Here is a 14,723-nt window from a genome sequence, read left to right on the forward strand (position 1 = left end):
GAAAAAAAAGGCTGTTGGGGGCTAGGGAGTATCGAGTTGATCATTATACATGAAGAAATAACCAATTTCATCGTTTGGTTTATGTTTTACACGCGTTTTAAATTTTATTGCCGAAATCGCTTTTTCTCGCCGAGATAAGCACGTTTTCTGAAATGCCGCTCTCCCGTCACTCTGGTTAAAGTGTTATGAAAAAAAAGGCTGTTGGGGGCTAGGGAGTATCGAGTTGATCATTATACATGAAGAAATAACCAATTTCCTCGTTTGGTTTATGTTTTACACGCGTTTTAAATTTTATTGCCGAAATCGCTTTTTCTCGCCGAGATAAGCACGTTTTCTGAAATGCCGCTCTCCCGTCACTCTGGTTAAAGTGTTATGAAAAAAAAGGCTGTTGGGGGCTAGGGAGTATCGAGTTGATCATTATACATGAAGAAATAATCAATTTCCTCGTTTGGTTTATGTTTTACACGCGTTTTAAATTTTATTGCCGAAATCGCTTTTTCTCGCCGAGATAAGCACGTTTTCTGAAATGCCGCTCTCCCGTCACTCTGGTTAAAGTGTTATGAAAAAAAAGTCTGTTGGGGGCTAGGGAGTATCGAGTTGATCATTATACATGAAGAAATAACCAATTTCATCGTTTGGTTTATGTTTTACACGATGCTGAGCTCCAGCTGGAAGTGTAAAAAGAACCGGGCTGGTTAAAAAAAGAACCGGGCGACCCGGTAAAATTGCTTAGCCGGGGCTCTGGAAGCCTAACACGGCGTGATCTTGTCCAAAAAGCCGCTGCTGAGCTCCAGCTGGAAGTGTAAAAAGAACCGGGCTGGTTAAAAAAAAGAACCGGGCGACCCGGTAAAATTGCTTAGCCGGGGCTCTGGAAGCCTAACACGGCGTGATCTTGTCCAAAAAGCCGCTGCTGAGCTCCAGCTGGACGTGTAAAAAGAACCGGGCTGGTTAAAAAAAAGAACCGGGCGGCCCGGTAAAATTGCTTAGCCGGGGCTCTGGAAGCCTAACCCGGCGTGATACTGTGCAAAAAGCCGCTGCTGAGCTCCAGCTGGAAGTGTAAAAAAAACCGGGCTGGTTAAAAAAAAGAACCGGGCGACCCTGTAAAATTGCTTAGCCGGGGCTCTGGAAGCCTAACACGGCGTGATCTTGTCCAAAAACCCGCTGCTGAGCTCCAGCTGGAAGTGTAAAAAGAACCGGGCTGGTTAAAAAAAAGAACCGGGCGGGCCGGTAAAATTGCTTAGCCGGGGCTCTGGAAGCCTAACACGGCGTGATCTTGTCCAAAAAGCCGCTCGTGAGCTCCAGCTGGAAGTGTAAAAAGAACCGGGCTGGTTCAAAAAAAGAACCGGGCGGCCCGGTAGAATTGCTTAGCCGAGGTCCTGGAAGCCTAACCCGGCGTGATCTTGCGCAAAAAGCCGCTGCTGAGCTCCAGCTGGAAGTGTAAAAAGAACCGGGCTGGTTCAAAAAAAGAACCGGGCGGCCCGGTAAAATTGCTTAGCCGGGGTCCTGGAAGCCTAACGCGGCGTGATCTTGCCCGAAAGTCGGCCTCTATACTTCCATATTAGGTACCAGGCGCTCAGAGCCAACTTGGCAAAAATTTTCTAAGTGCCCACGGCTCTGCGGGGATTGTGCGTCCGACCCGCGCCGGTTCTCCAGCCGGCCTAAAATAACGCAAAACCAGCCTCTCCCCCTGGAGCTCACAGCCAAAGGCGAAACTTTTCTAAGTGCCTACGGCTCTGCGGGCTTTTGAGTCCGCCCCGCGCCGGTTCGTCGGTCGGCCTCAAAAAGCGAAAAATCAGCCTCTCTCCCTGGAGCTCGACTCGAGTTGATCATTATACATGAAGAAATAACCAATTTCATCGTTTGGTTTATGTTTTACACGCGTTTTAAATTTTATTGCCGAAATCGCTTTTTCTCGCCGAGATAAGCACGTTTTCTGAAATGCCGCTCTCCCGTCACTCTGGTTAAAGTGTTATGAAAAAAAAGGCTGTTGGGGGCTAGGGAGTATCGAGTTGATCATTATACATGAAGAAATAACCAATTTCATCGTTTGGTTTATGTTTTACACGCGTTTTAAATTTTATTGCCGAAATCTCTTTTTCTCGCCGAGATAAGCACGTTTTCTGAAATGCCGCTCTCCCGTCACTCTGGTTAAAGTGTTATGAAAAAAAAGGCTGTTGGGGGCTAGGGAGTATCGAGTTGATCATTATACATGAAGAAATAACCAATTTCATCGTTTGATTTATGTTTTACACGCGTTTTAAATTTTATTGCCGAAATCGCTTTTTCTCGCCGAGATAAGCACGTTTTCTGAAATGCCGCTCTCCCGTCACTCTGGTTAAAGTGTTATGAAAAAAAAGTCTGTTGGGGGCTAGGGAGTATCGAGTTGATCATTATACATGAAGAAATAACCAATTTCATCGTTTGGTTTATGTTTTACACGATGCTGAGCTCCAGCTGGAAGTGTAAAAAGAACCGGGCTGGTTAAAAAAAGAACCGGGCGACCCGGTAAAATTGCTTAGCCGGGGCTCTGGAAGCCTAACACGGCGTGATCTTGTCCAAAAAGCCGCTGCTGAGCTCCAGCTGGAAGTGTAAAAAGAACCGGGCTGGTTAAAAAAAAGAACCGGGCGACCCGGTAAAATTGCTTAGCCGGGGCTCTGGAAGCCTAACACGGCGTGATCTTGTCCAAAAAGCCGCTGCTGAGCTCCAGCTGGAAGTGTAAAAAGAACCGGGCTGGTTAAAAAAAAGAACCGGGCGGCCCGGTAAAATTGCTTAGCCGGGGCTCTGGAAGCCTAACCCGGCGTGATACTGTGCAAAAAGCCGCTGCTGAGCTCCAGCTGGAAGTGTAAAAAAAACCGGGCTGGTTAAAAAAAAGAACCGGGCTACCCTGTAAAATTGCTTAGCCGGGGCTCTGGAAGCCTAACACGGCGTGATCTTGTCCAAAAACCCGCTGCTGAGCTCCAGCTGGAAGTGTAAAAAGAACCGGGCTGGTTAAAAAAAAGAACCGGGCGGGCCGGTAAAATTGCTTAGCCGGGGCTCTGGAAGCCTAACACGGCGTGATCTTGTCCAAAAAGCCGCTCGTGAGCTCCAGCTGGAAGTGTAAAAAGAACCGGGCTGGTTCAAAAAAAGAACCGGGCGGCCCGGTAGAATTGCTTAGCCGAGGTCCTGGAAGCCTAACCCGGCGTGATCTTGCGCAAAAAGCCGCTGCTGAGCTCCAGCTGGAAGTGTAAAAAGAACCGGGCTGGTTCAAAAAAAGAACCGGGCGGCCCGGTAAAATTGCTTAGCCGGGGTCCTGGAAGCCTAACGCGGCGTGATCTTGCCCGAAAGTCGGCCTCTATACTTCCATATTAGGTACCAGGCGCTCAGAGCCAACTTGGCAAAAATTTTCTAAGTGCCCACGGCTCTGCGGGGATTGTGCGTCCGACCCGCGCCGGTTCTCCAGCCGGCCTAAAATAACGCAAAACCAGCCTCTCCCCCTGGAGCTCACAGCCAAAGGCGAAACTTTTCTAAGTGCCTACGGCTCTGCGGGCTTTTGAGTCCGCCCCGCGCCGGTTCGTCGGTCGGCCTCAAAAAGCGAAAAATCAGCCTCTCTCCCTGGAGCTCGACTCGAGTTGATCATTATACATGAAGAAATAACCAATTTCATCGTTTGGTTTATGTTTTACACGCGTTTTAAATTTTATTGCCGAAATCGCTTTTTCTCGCCGAGATAAGCACGTTTTCTGAAATGCCGCTCTCCCGTCACTCTGGTTAAAGTGTTATGAAAAAAAAGGCTGTTGGGGGCTAGGGAGTATCGAGTTGATCATTATACATGAAGAAATAACCAATTTCATCGTTTGGTTTATGTTTTACACGCGTTTTAAATTTTATTGCCGAAATCGCTTTTTCTCGCCGAGATAAGCACGTTTTCTGAAATGCCGCTCTCCCGTCACTCTGGTTAAAGTGTTATGAAAAAAAAGGCTGTTGGGGGCTAGGGAGTATCGAGTTGATCATTATACATGAAGAAATAACCAATTTCATCGTTTGGTTTATGTTTTACACGCGTTTTAAATTTTATTGCCGAAATCGCTTTTTCTCGCCGAGATAAGCACGTTTTCTGAAATGCCGCTCTCCCGTCACTCTGGTTAAAGTGTTATGAAAAAAAAGGCTGTTGGGGGCTAGGGAGTATCGAGTTGATCATTATACATGAAGAAATAACCAATTTCATCGTTTGGTTTATGTTTTACACGCGTTTTAAATTTTATTGCCGAAATCGCTTTTTCTCGCCGAGATAAGCACGTTTTCTGAAATAAATGCCGCTCTCCCGTCACTCTGGTTAAAGTGTTATGAAAAAAAAGGCTGTTGGGGGCTAGGGAGTATCGAGTTGATCATTATACATGAAGAAATAACCAATTTCATCGTTTGGTTTATGTTTTACACGCGTTTTAAATTTTATTGCCGAAATCGCTTTTTCTCGCCGAGATAAGCACGTTTTCTGAAATGCCGCTCTCCCGTCACTCTGGTTAAAGTGTTATGAAAAAAAAGGCTGTTGGGGGCTAGGGAGTATCGAGTTGATCATTATACATGAAGAAATAACCAATTTCATCGTTTGGTTTATGTTTTACACGCGTTTTAAATTTTATTGCCGAAATCGCTTTTTCTCGCCGAGATAAGCACGTTTTCTGAAATGCCGCTCTCCCGTCACTCTGGTTAAAGTGTTATGAAAAAAAAGGCTGTTGGGGGCTAGGGAGTATCGAGTTGATCATTATACATGAAGAAATAACCAATTTCATCGTTTGGTTTATGTTTTACACGCGTTTTAAATTTTATTGCCGAAATCGCTTTTTCTCGCCGAGATAAGCACGTTTTCTGAAATGCCGCTCTCCCGTCACTCTGGTTAAAGTGTTATGAAAAAAAAGGCTGTTGGGGGCTAGGGAGTATCGAGTTGATCATTATACATGAAGAAATAACCAATTTCATCGTTTGGTTTATGTTTTACACGCGTTTTAAATTTTATTGCCGAAATCAGCTTTTTCTCGCCGAGATAAGCACGTTTTCTGAAATGCCGCTCTCCCGTCACTCTGGTTAAAGTGTTATGAAAAAAAAGGCTGTTGGGGGCTAGGGAGTATCGAGTTGATCATTATACATGAAGAAATAACCAATTTCATCGTTTGGTTTATGTTTTACACGCGTTTTAAATTTTATTGCCGAAATCGCTTTTTCTCGCCGAGATAAGCACGTTTTCTGAAATGCCGCTCTCCCGTCACTCTGGTTAAAGTGTTATGAAAAAAAAGGCTGTTGGGGGCTAGGGAGTATCGAGTTGATCATTATACATGAAGAAATAACCAATTTCATTGTTTGGTTTATGTTTTACACGCGTTTTAAATTTTATTGCCGAAATTGCCATTTTCTCGCCGAGATAAGCACGTTTTCTGAAATGCCGCTCTCCCGTCACTCTGGTTAAAGTGTTATGAAAAAAAAGGCTGTTGGGGGCTAGGGAGTATCGAGTTGATCATTATACATGAAGAAATAACCAATTTCATCGTTTGGTTTATGTTTTACACGCGTTTTAAATTTTATTGCCGAAATCGCCTTTTTCTCGCCGAGATAAGCACGTTTTCTGAAATGCCGCTCTCCCGTCACTCTGGTTAAAGTGTTATGAAAAAAAAAGGCTGTTGGGGGCTAGGGAGTATCGAGTTGATCATTATACATGAAGAAATAACCAATTTCACATCGTTTGGTTTATGTTTTACACGCGTTTTAAATTTTATTGCCGAAATCGCTTTTTCTCGCCGAGATAAGCACGTTTTCTGAAATGCCGCTCTCCCGTCACTCTGGTTAAAGTGTTATGAAAAAAAAGGCTGTTGGGGGCTAGGGAGTATCGAGTTGATCATTATACATGAAGAAATAACCAATTTCATCGTTTGGTTTATGTTTTACACGCGTTTTAAATTTTATTGCCGAAATCGCTTTTTCTCGCCGAGATAAGCACGTTTTCTGAAATGCCGCTCTCCCGTCACTCTGGTTAAAGTGTTATGAAAAAAAAGGCTGTTGGGGGCTAGGGAGTATCGAGTTGATCATTATACATGAAGAAATAACCAATTTCATCGTTTGGTTTATGTTTTACACGCGTTTTAAATTTTATTGCCGAAATCGCTTTTTCTCGCCGAGATAAGCACGTTTTCTGAAATGCCGCTCTCCCGTCACTCTGGTTAAAGTGTTATGAAAAAAAAGGCTGTTGGGGGCTAGGGAGTATCGAGTTGATCATTATACATGAAGAAATAACCAATTTCATCGTTTGGTTTATGTTTTACACGCGTTTTAAATTTTATTGCCGAAATCGCTTTTTCTCGCCGAGATAAGCACGTTTTCTGAAATGCCGCTCTCCCGTCACTCTGGTTAAAGTGTTATGAAAAAAAAGGCTGTTGGGGGCTAGGGAGTATCGAGTTGATCATTATACATGAAGAAATAACCAATTTCATCGTTTGGTTTATGTTTTACACGCGTTTTAAATTTTATTGCCGAAATCGCTTTTTCTCGCCGAGATAAGCACGTTTTCTGAAATGCCGCTCTCCCGTCACTCTGGTTAAAGTGTTATGAAAAAAAAGGCTGTTGGGGGCTAGGGAGTATCGAGTTGATCATTATACATGAAGAAATAACCAATTTCATCGTTTGGTTTATGTTTTACACGCGTTTTAAATTTTATTGCCGAAATCGCTTTTTCTCGCCGAGATAAGCACGTTTTCTGAAATGCCGCTCTCCCGTCACTCTGGTTAAAGTGTTATGAAAAAAAAGGCTGTTGGGGGCTAGGGAGTATCGAGTTGATCATTATACATGAAGAAATAACCAATTTCATCGTTTGGTTTATGTTTTACACGCGTTTTAAATTTTATTGCCGAAATCGCTTTTTCTCGCCGAGATAAGCACGTTTTCTGAAATGCCGCTCTCCCGTCACTCTGGTTAAAGTGTTATGAAAAAAAAGGCTGTTGGGGGCTAGGGAGTATCGAGTTGATCATTATACATGAAGAAATAACCAATTTCATCGTTTGGTTTATGTTTTACACGCGTTTTAAATTTTATTGCCGAAATCGCTTTTTCTCGCCGAGATAAGCACGTTTTCTGAAATGCCGCTCTCCCGTCACTCTGGTTAAAGTGTTATGAAAAAAAAGGCTGTTGGGGGCTAGGGAGTATCGAGTTGATCATTATACATGAAGAAATAACCAATTTCATCGTTTGGTTTATGTTTTACACGCGTTTTAAATTTTATTGCCGAAATCGCTTTTTCTCGCCGAGATAAGCACGTTTTCTGAAATGCCGCTCTCCCGTCACTCTGGTTAAAGTGTTATGAAAAAAAAGGCTGTTGGGGGCTAGGGAGTATCGAGTTGATCATTATACATGAAGAAATAACCAATTTCATCGTTTGGTTTATGTTTTACACGCGTTTTAAATTTTATTGCCGAAATCGCTTTTTCTCGCCGAGATAAGCACGTTTTCTGAAATGCCGCTCTCCCGTCACTCTGGTTAAAGTGTTATGAAAAAAAAGGCTGTTGGGGGCTAGGGAGTATCGAGTTGATCATTATACATGAAGAAATAACCAATTTCATCGTTTGGTTTATGTTTTACACGCGTTTTAAATTTTATTGCCGAAATCGCTTTTTCTCGCCGAGATAAGCACGTTTTCTGAAATGCCGCTCTCCCGTCACTCTGGTTAAAGTGGGGCCTATGGGAGTAATCGAGTTTGATCATTATACCATTGAAGGCAAGATAGACCAATTTCATCGTTGGCTTTATGTTTTATCACGCGTTTTAGACTTTTTTTTGCACGAAATCTCTTTTTCTCGCAGCAGTGAGATAGAGCACGTTTTCTGAAATGCCGCTCTCTTCCGTCACTCTGGTTAAAGTGTTTATAAAAAAAAGGCGTGTTGGGGGCTAGGGAGTATCGAGTTGATCATTATACATGGAAGAAATAACCAATTTCATCGTTGGTTTATGTTTTACACGCGTTTTAAATTTTATTGCCGAAATCGCTTTTTCTCCTGCCGAGATAAGCACGTTTCTGAAAGTGCCGCTCTCAGTTCGCCGTCACTCTGGTTAAAGTGTTATGAAAAAAAAGGCTGTTGGGGGCTAGGGAGTATCGAGTTTGATCATTATACATGAAGAAATAACCAATTTCATCGTTTGGTTTATGTTTTACACGCGTTTTAAATTTTATTGCCGAAAGCGCTTTTTCTCTGCCGAGATAAGCACGTTTTCTGAATGCCGCTCTCCCCGTCACTCTGGTTAAAGTGTTATGAAGAAAAAGGCTGTTGGGGGCTAGGGAGTATCGAGTTGATCATTATACATGAAGAAATAACCAATTTCATCGTTTGGTTTATGTTTTACACGCGTTTTAAATTTTATTGCCGAAATCGCTTTTTCTCGCCGAGATAAGCACGTTTTCTGAATGCCGCTCTCTCCGTCACTCTGGTTAAAGTGTTATGAAAAAAAAGGCTGTTGGGGGCTAGGGAGTATCGAGTTGATCATTATACATGAAGAAATAACCAATTTCATCGTTTGGTTTATGTTTTACACGCGTTTTAAATTTTATTGCCGAAATCGCTTTTTCTCGCCGAGATAAGCACGTTTTCTGAAATGCCGCTCTCCCGTCACTCTGGTTAAAGTGTTATGAAAAAAAAGGCTGTTGGGGGCTAGGAGTATCGAGTTGATCATTATACATGAAGAAATAACCAATTTCATCGTTTGGTTTATGTTTTACACGCGTTTTAAATTTTATTGCCGAAATCGCTTTTCTCGCCGAGATAAGCACGTTTTCTGAAATGCCGCTCTCCCGTCACTCTGGTTAAAGTGTTATGAAAAAAAAGGCTGTTGGGGGCTAGGGAGTATCGAGTTGATCATTATACATGAAGAAATAACCAATTTCATCGTTTGGTTTATGTTTTACACGCGTTTTAAATTTTATTGCCGAAATCGCTTTTTCTCGCCGAGATAAGCACGTTTTCTGAAATGCCGCTCTCCCGTCACTCTGGTTAAAGTGTTATGAAAAAAAAGGCTGTTGGGGGCTAGGGAGTATCGAGTTGATCATTATACATGAAGAAATAACCAATTTCATCGTTTGGTTTATGTTTTACACGCGTTTTAAATTTTATTGCCGAAATCGCTTTTTCTCGCCGAGATAAGCACGTTTTCTGAAATGCCGCTCTCCCCGTCACTCTGGTTAAAGTGTTATGAAAAAAAAGGCTGTTGGGGGCTAGGGAGTATCGAGTTGATCATTATACATGAAGAAATAACCAATTTCATCGTTTGGTTTATGTTTTACACGCGTTTTAAATTTTATTGCCGAAATCGCTTTTTCCTCGCCGAGATAAGCACGTTTTCTGAAATGCCGCTCTCCCGTCACTCTGGTTAAAGTGTTATGAAAAAAAAAGGCTGTTGGGGGCTAGGGAGTATCGAGTTGATCATTATACATGAAGAAATAACCAATTTCATCGTTTGGTTTATGTTTTACACGCGTTTTAAATTTTATTGCCGAAATCGCTTTTTCTCGCCGAGATAAGCACGTTTTTCTGAAATGCCGCTCTCCCGTCACTCTGGTTAAAGTGTTATGAAAAAAAAGGCTGTTGGGGGCTAGGGAGTATCGAGTTGATCATTATACATGAAGAAATAACCAATTTCATCGTTTGGTTTATGTTTTACACGCGTTTTAAATTTTATTGCCGAAATCGCTTTTTCTCGCCGAGATAAGCACGTTTTCTGAAATGCCGCTCTCCCGTCACTCTGGTTAAAGTGTTATGAAAAAAAAGGCTGTTGGGGGCTAGGGAGTATCGAGTTGATCATTATACATGAAGAAATAACCAATTTCATCGTTTGGTTTATGTTTTACACGCGTTTTAAATTTTATTGCCGAAATCGCTTTTCTCGCCGAGATAAGCGCACGTTTTCTGAAATGCCGCTCTCCCGTCACTCTGGTTAAAGTGTTATGAAAAAAAAGGCTGTTGGGGGCTAGGGAGTATCGAGTTGATCATTATACATGAAGAAATAACCAATTTCATCGTTTGGTTTATGTTTTACACGCGTTTTAAATTTTATTGCCGAAATCGCTTTTTCTCGCCGAGATAAGCACGTTTTCTGAAATGCCGCTCTCCCGTCACTCTGGTTAAAGTGTTATGAAAAAAAAGGCTGTTGGGGGCTAGGGAGTATCGAGTTGATCATTATACATGAAGAAATAACCAATTTCATCGTTTGGTTTATGTTTTACACGCGTTTTAAATTTTATTGCCGAAATCGCTTTTTCTCGCCGAGATAAGCACGTTTTCTGAAATGCCGCTCTCCCGTCACTCTGGTTAAAGTGTTATGAAAAAAAAGGCTGTTGGGGGCTAGGGAGTATCGAGTTGATCATTATACATGAAGAAATAACCAATTTCATCGTTTGGTTTATGTTTTACACGCGTTTTAAATTTTATTGCCGAAATCGCTTTTTCTCGCCGAGATAAGCACGTTTTCTGAAATGCCGCTCTCCCGTCACTCTGGTTAAAGTGTTATGAAAAAAAAGGCTGTTGGGGGCTAGGGAGTATCGAGTTGATCATTATACATGAAGAAATAACCAATTTCATCGTTTGGTTTATGTTTTACACGCGTTTTAAATTTTATTGCCGAAATCGCTTTTTCTCGCCGAGATAAGCACGTTTTCTGAAATGCCGCTCTCCCGTCACTCTGGTTAAAGTGTTATGAAAAAAAAGGCTGTTGGGGGCTAGGGAGTATCGAGTTGATCATTATACATGAAGAAATAACCAATTTCATCGTTTGGTTTATGTTTTACACGCGTTTTAAATTTTATTGCCGAAATCGCTTTTTCTCGCCGAGATAAGCACGTTTTCTGAAATGCCGCTCTCCCGTCACTCTGGTTAAAGTGTTATGAAAAAAAAGGCTGTTGGGGGCTAGGGAGTATCGAGTTGATCATTATACATGAAGAAATAACCAATTTCATCGTTTGGTTTATGTTTTACACGCGTTTTAAATTTTATTGCCGAAATCGCTTTTTCTCGCCGAGATAAGCACGTTTTCTGAAATGCCGCTCTCCCGTCACTCTGGTTAAAGTGTTATGAAAAAAAAGGCTGTTGGGGGCTAGGGAGTATCGAGTTGATCATTATACATGAAGAAATAACCAATTTCATCGTTTGGTTTATGTTTTACACGCGTTTTAAATTTTATTGCCGAAATCGCTTTTTCTCGCCGAGATAAGCACGTTTTCTGAAATGCCGCTCTCCCGTCACTCTGGTTAAAGTGTTATGAAAAAAAAGGCTGTTGGGGGCTAGGGAGTATCGAGTTGATCATTATACATGAAGAAATAACCAATTTCATCGTTTGGTTTATGTTTTACACGCGTTTTAAATTTTATTGCCGAAATCGCTTTTTCTCGCCGAGATAAGCACGTTTTCTGAAATGCCGCTCTCCCGTCACTCTGGTTAAAGTGTTATGAAAAAAAAGGCTGTTGGGGGCTAGGGAGTATCGAGTTGATCATTATACATGAAGAAATAACCAATTTCATCGTTTGGTTTATGTTTTACACGCGTTTTAAATTTTATTGCCGAAATCGCTTTTTCTCGCCGAGATAAGCACGTTTTCTGAAATGCCGCTCTCCCGTCACTCTGGTTAAAGTGTTATGAAAAAAAAGGCTGTTGGGGGCTAGGGAGTATCGAGTTGATCATTATACATGAAGAAATAACCAATTTCATCGTTTGGTTTATGTTTTACACGCGTTTTAAATTTTATTGCCGAAATCGCTTTTTCTCGCCGAGATAAGCACGTTTTCTGAAATGCCGCTCTCCCGTCACTCTGGTTAAAGTGTTATGAAAAAAAAGGCTGTTGGGGGCTAGGGAGTATCGAGTTGATCATTATACATGAAGAAATAACCAATTTCATCGTTTGGTTTATGTTTTACACGCGTTTTAAATTTTATTGCCGAAATCGCTTTTTCTCGCCGAGATAAGCACGTTTTCTGAAATGCCGCTCTCCCGTCACTCTGGTTAAAGTGTTATGAAAAAAAAGGCTGTTGGGGGCTAGGGAGTATCGAGTTGATCATTATACATGAAGAAATAACCAATTTCATCGTTTGGTTTATGTTTTACACGCGTTTTAAATTTTATTGCCGAAATCGCTTTTTCTCGCCGAGATAAGCACGTTTTCTGAAATGCCGCTCTCCCACTCTGGTTAAAGTGTTATGAAAAAAAAGGCTGTTGGGGGCTAGGGAGTATCGAGTTGATCATTATACATGAAGAAATAACCAATTTCATCGTTTGGTTTATGTTTTACACGCGTTTTAAATTTTATTGCCGAAATCGCTTTTTCTCGCCGAGATAAGCACGTTTTCTGAAATGCCGCTCTCCCGTCACTCTGGTTAAAGTGTTATGAAAAAAAAGGCTGTTGGGGGCTAGGGAGTATCGAGTTGATCATTATACATGAAGAAATAACCAATTTCATCGTTTGGTTTATGTTTTACACGCGTTTTAAATTTTATTGCCGAAATCGCTTTTTCTCGCCGAGATAAGCACGTTTTCTGAAATGCCGCTCTCCCGTCACTCTGGTTAAAGTGTTATGAAAAAAAAGGCTGTTGGGGGCTAGGGAGTATCGAGTTGATCATTATACATGAAGAAATAACCAATTTCATCGTTTGGTTTATGTTTTACACGCGTTTTAAATTTTATTGCCGAAATCGCTTTTTCTCGCCGAGATAAGCACGTTTTCTGAAATGCCGCTCTCCCGTCACTCTGGTTAAAGTGTTATGAAAAAAAAGGCTGTTGGGGGCTAGGGAGTATCGAGTTGATCATTATACATGAAGAAATAACCAATTTCATCGTTTGGTTTATGTTTTACACGCGTTTTAAATTTTATTGCCGAAATCGCTTTTTCTCGCCGAGATAAGCACGTTTTCTGAAATGCCGCTCTCCCGTCACTCTGGTTAAAGTGTTATGAAAAAAAAGGCTGTTGGGGGCTAGGGAGTATCGAGTTGATCATTATACATGAAGAAATAACCAATTTCATCGTTTGGTTTATGTTTTACACGCGTTTTAAATTTTATTGCCGAAATCGCTTTTTCTCGCCGAGATAAGCACGTTTTCTGAAATGCCGCTCTCCCGTCACTCTGGTTAAAGTGTTATGAAAAAAAAGGCTGTTGGGGGCTAGGGAGTATCGAGTTGATCATTATACATGAAGAAATAACCAATTTCATCGTTTGGTTTATGTTTTACACGCGTTTTAAATTTTATTGCCGAAATCGCTTTTTCTCGCCGAGATAAGCACGTTTTCTGAAATGCCGCTCTCCCGTCACTCTGGTTAAAGTGTTATGAAAAAAAAGGCTGTTGGGGGCTAGGGAGTATCGAGTTGATCATTATACATGAAGAAATAACCAATTTCATCGTTTGGTTTATGTTTTACACGCGTTTTAAATTTTATTGCCGAAATCGCTTTTTCTCGCCGAGATAAGCACGTTTTCTGAAATGCCGCTCTCCCGTCACTCTGGTTAAAGTGTTATGAAAAAAAAGGCTGTTGGGGGCTAGGGAGTATCGAGTTGATCATTATACATGAAGAAATAACCAATTTCATCGTTTGGTTTATGTTTTACACGCGTTTTAAATTTTATTGCCGAAATCGCTTTTTCTCGCCGAGATAAGCACGTTTTCTGAAATGCCGCTCTCCCGTCACTCTGGTTAAAGTGTTATGAAAAAAAAGGCTGTTGGGGGCTAGGGAGTATCGAGTTGATCATTATACATGAAGAAATAACCAATTTCATCGTTTGGTTTATGTTTTACACGCGTTTTAAATTTTATTGCCGAAATCGCTTTTTCTCGCCGAGATAAGCACGTTTTCTGAAATGCCGCTCTCCCGTCACTCTGGTTAAAGTGTTATGAAAAAAAAGGCTGTTGGGGGCTAGGGAGTATCGAGTTGATCATTATACATGAAGAAATAACCAATTTCATCGTTTGGTTTATGTTTTACACGCGTTTTAAATTTTATTGCCGAAATCGCTTTTTCTCGCCGAGATAAGCACGTTTTCTGAAATGCCGCTCTCCCGTCACTCTGGTTAAAGTGTTATGAAAAAAAAGGCTGTTGGGGGCTAGGGAGTATCGAGTTGATCATTATACATGAAGAAATAACCAATTTCATCGTTTGGTTTATGTTTTACACGCGTTTTAAATTTTATTGCCGAAATCGCTTTTTCTCGCCGAGATAAGCACGTTTTCTGAAATGCCGCTCTCCCGTCACTCTGGTTAAAGTGTTATGAAAAAAAAGGCTGTTGGGGGCTAGGGAGTATCGAGTTGATCATTATACATGAAGAAATAACCAATTTCATCGTTTGGTTTATGTTTTACACGCGTTTTAAATTTTATTGCCGAAATCGCTTTTTCTCGCCGAGATAAGCACGTTTTCTGAAATGCCGCTCTCCCGTCACTCTGGTTAAAGTGTTATGAAAAAAAAGGCTGTTGGGGGCTAGGGAGTATCGAGTTGATCATTATACATGAAGAAATAACCAATTTCATCGTTTGGTTTATGTTTTACACGCGTTTTAAATTTTATTGCCGAAATCGCTTTTTCTCGCCGAGATAAGCACGTTTTCTGAAATGCCGCTCTCCCGTCACTCTGGTTAAAGTGTTATGAAAAAAAAGGCTGTTGGGGGCTAGGGAGTATCGAGTTGATCATTATACATGAAGAAATAACCAATTTCATCGTTTGGTTTATGTTTTACACGCGTT

Source organism: Syngnathus leptorhynchus, unplaced genomic scaffold, assembly GCF_054491065.1.
Source record: "Syngnathus leptorhynchus isolate UIUO unplaced genomic scaffold, UIUO_Slep HiC_scaffold_41, whole genome shotgun sequence".
NCBI lineage: Eukaryota > Metazoa > Chordata > Actinopteri > Syngnathiformes > Syngnathidae > Syngnathus > Syngnathus leptorhynchus.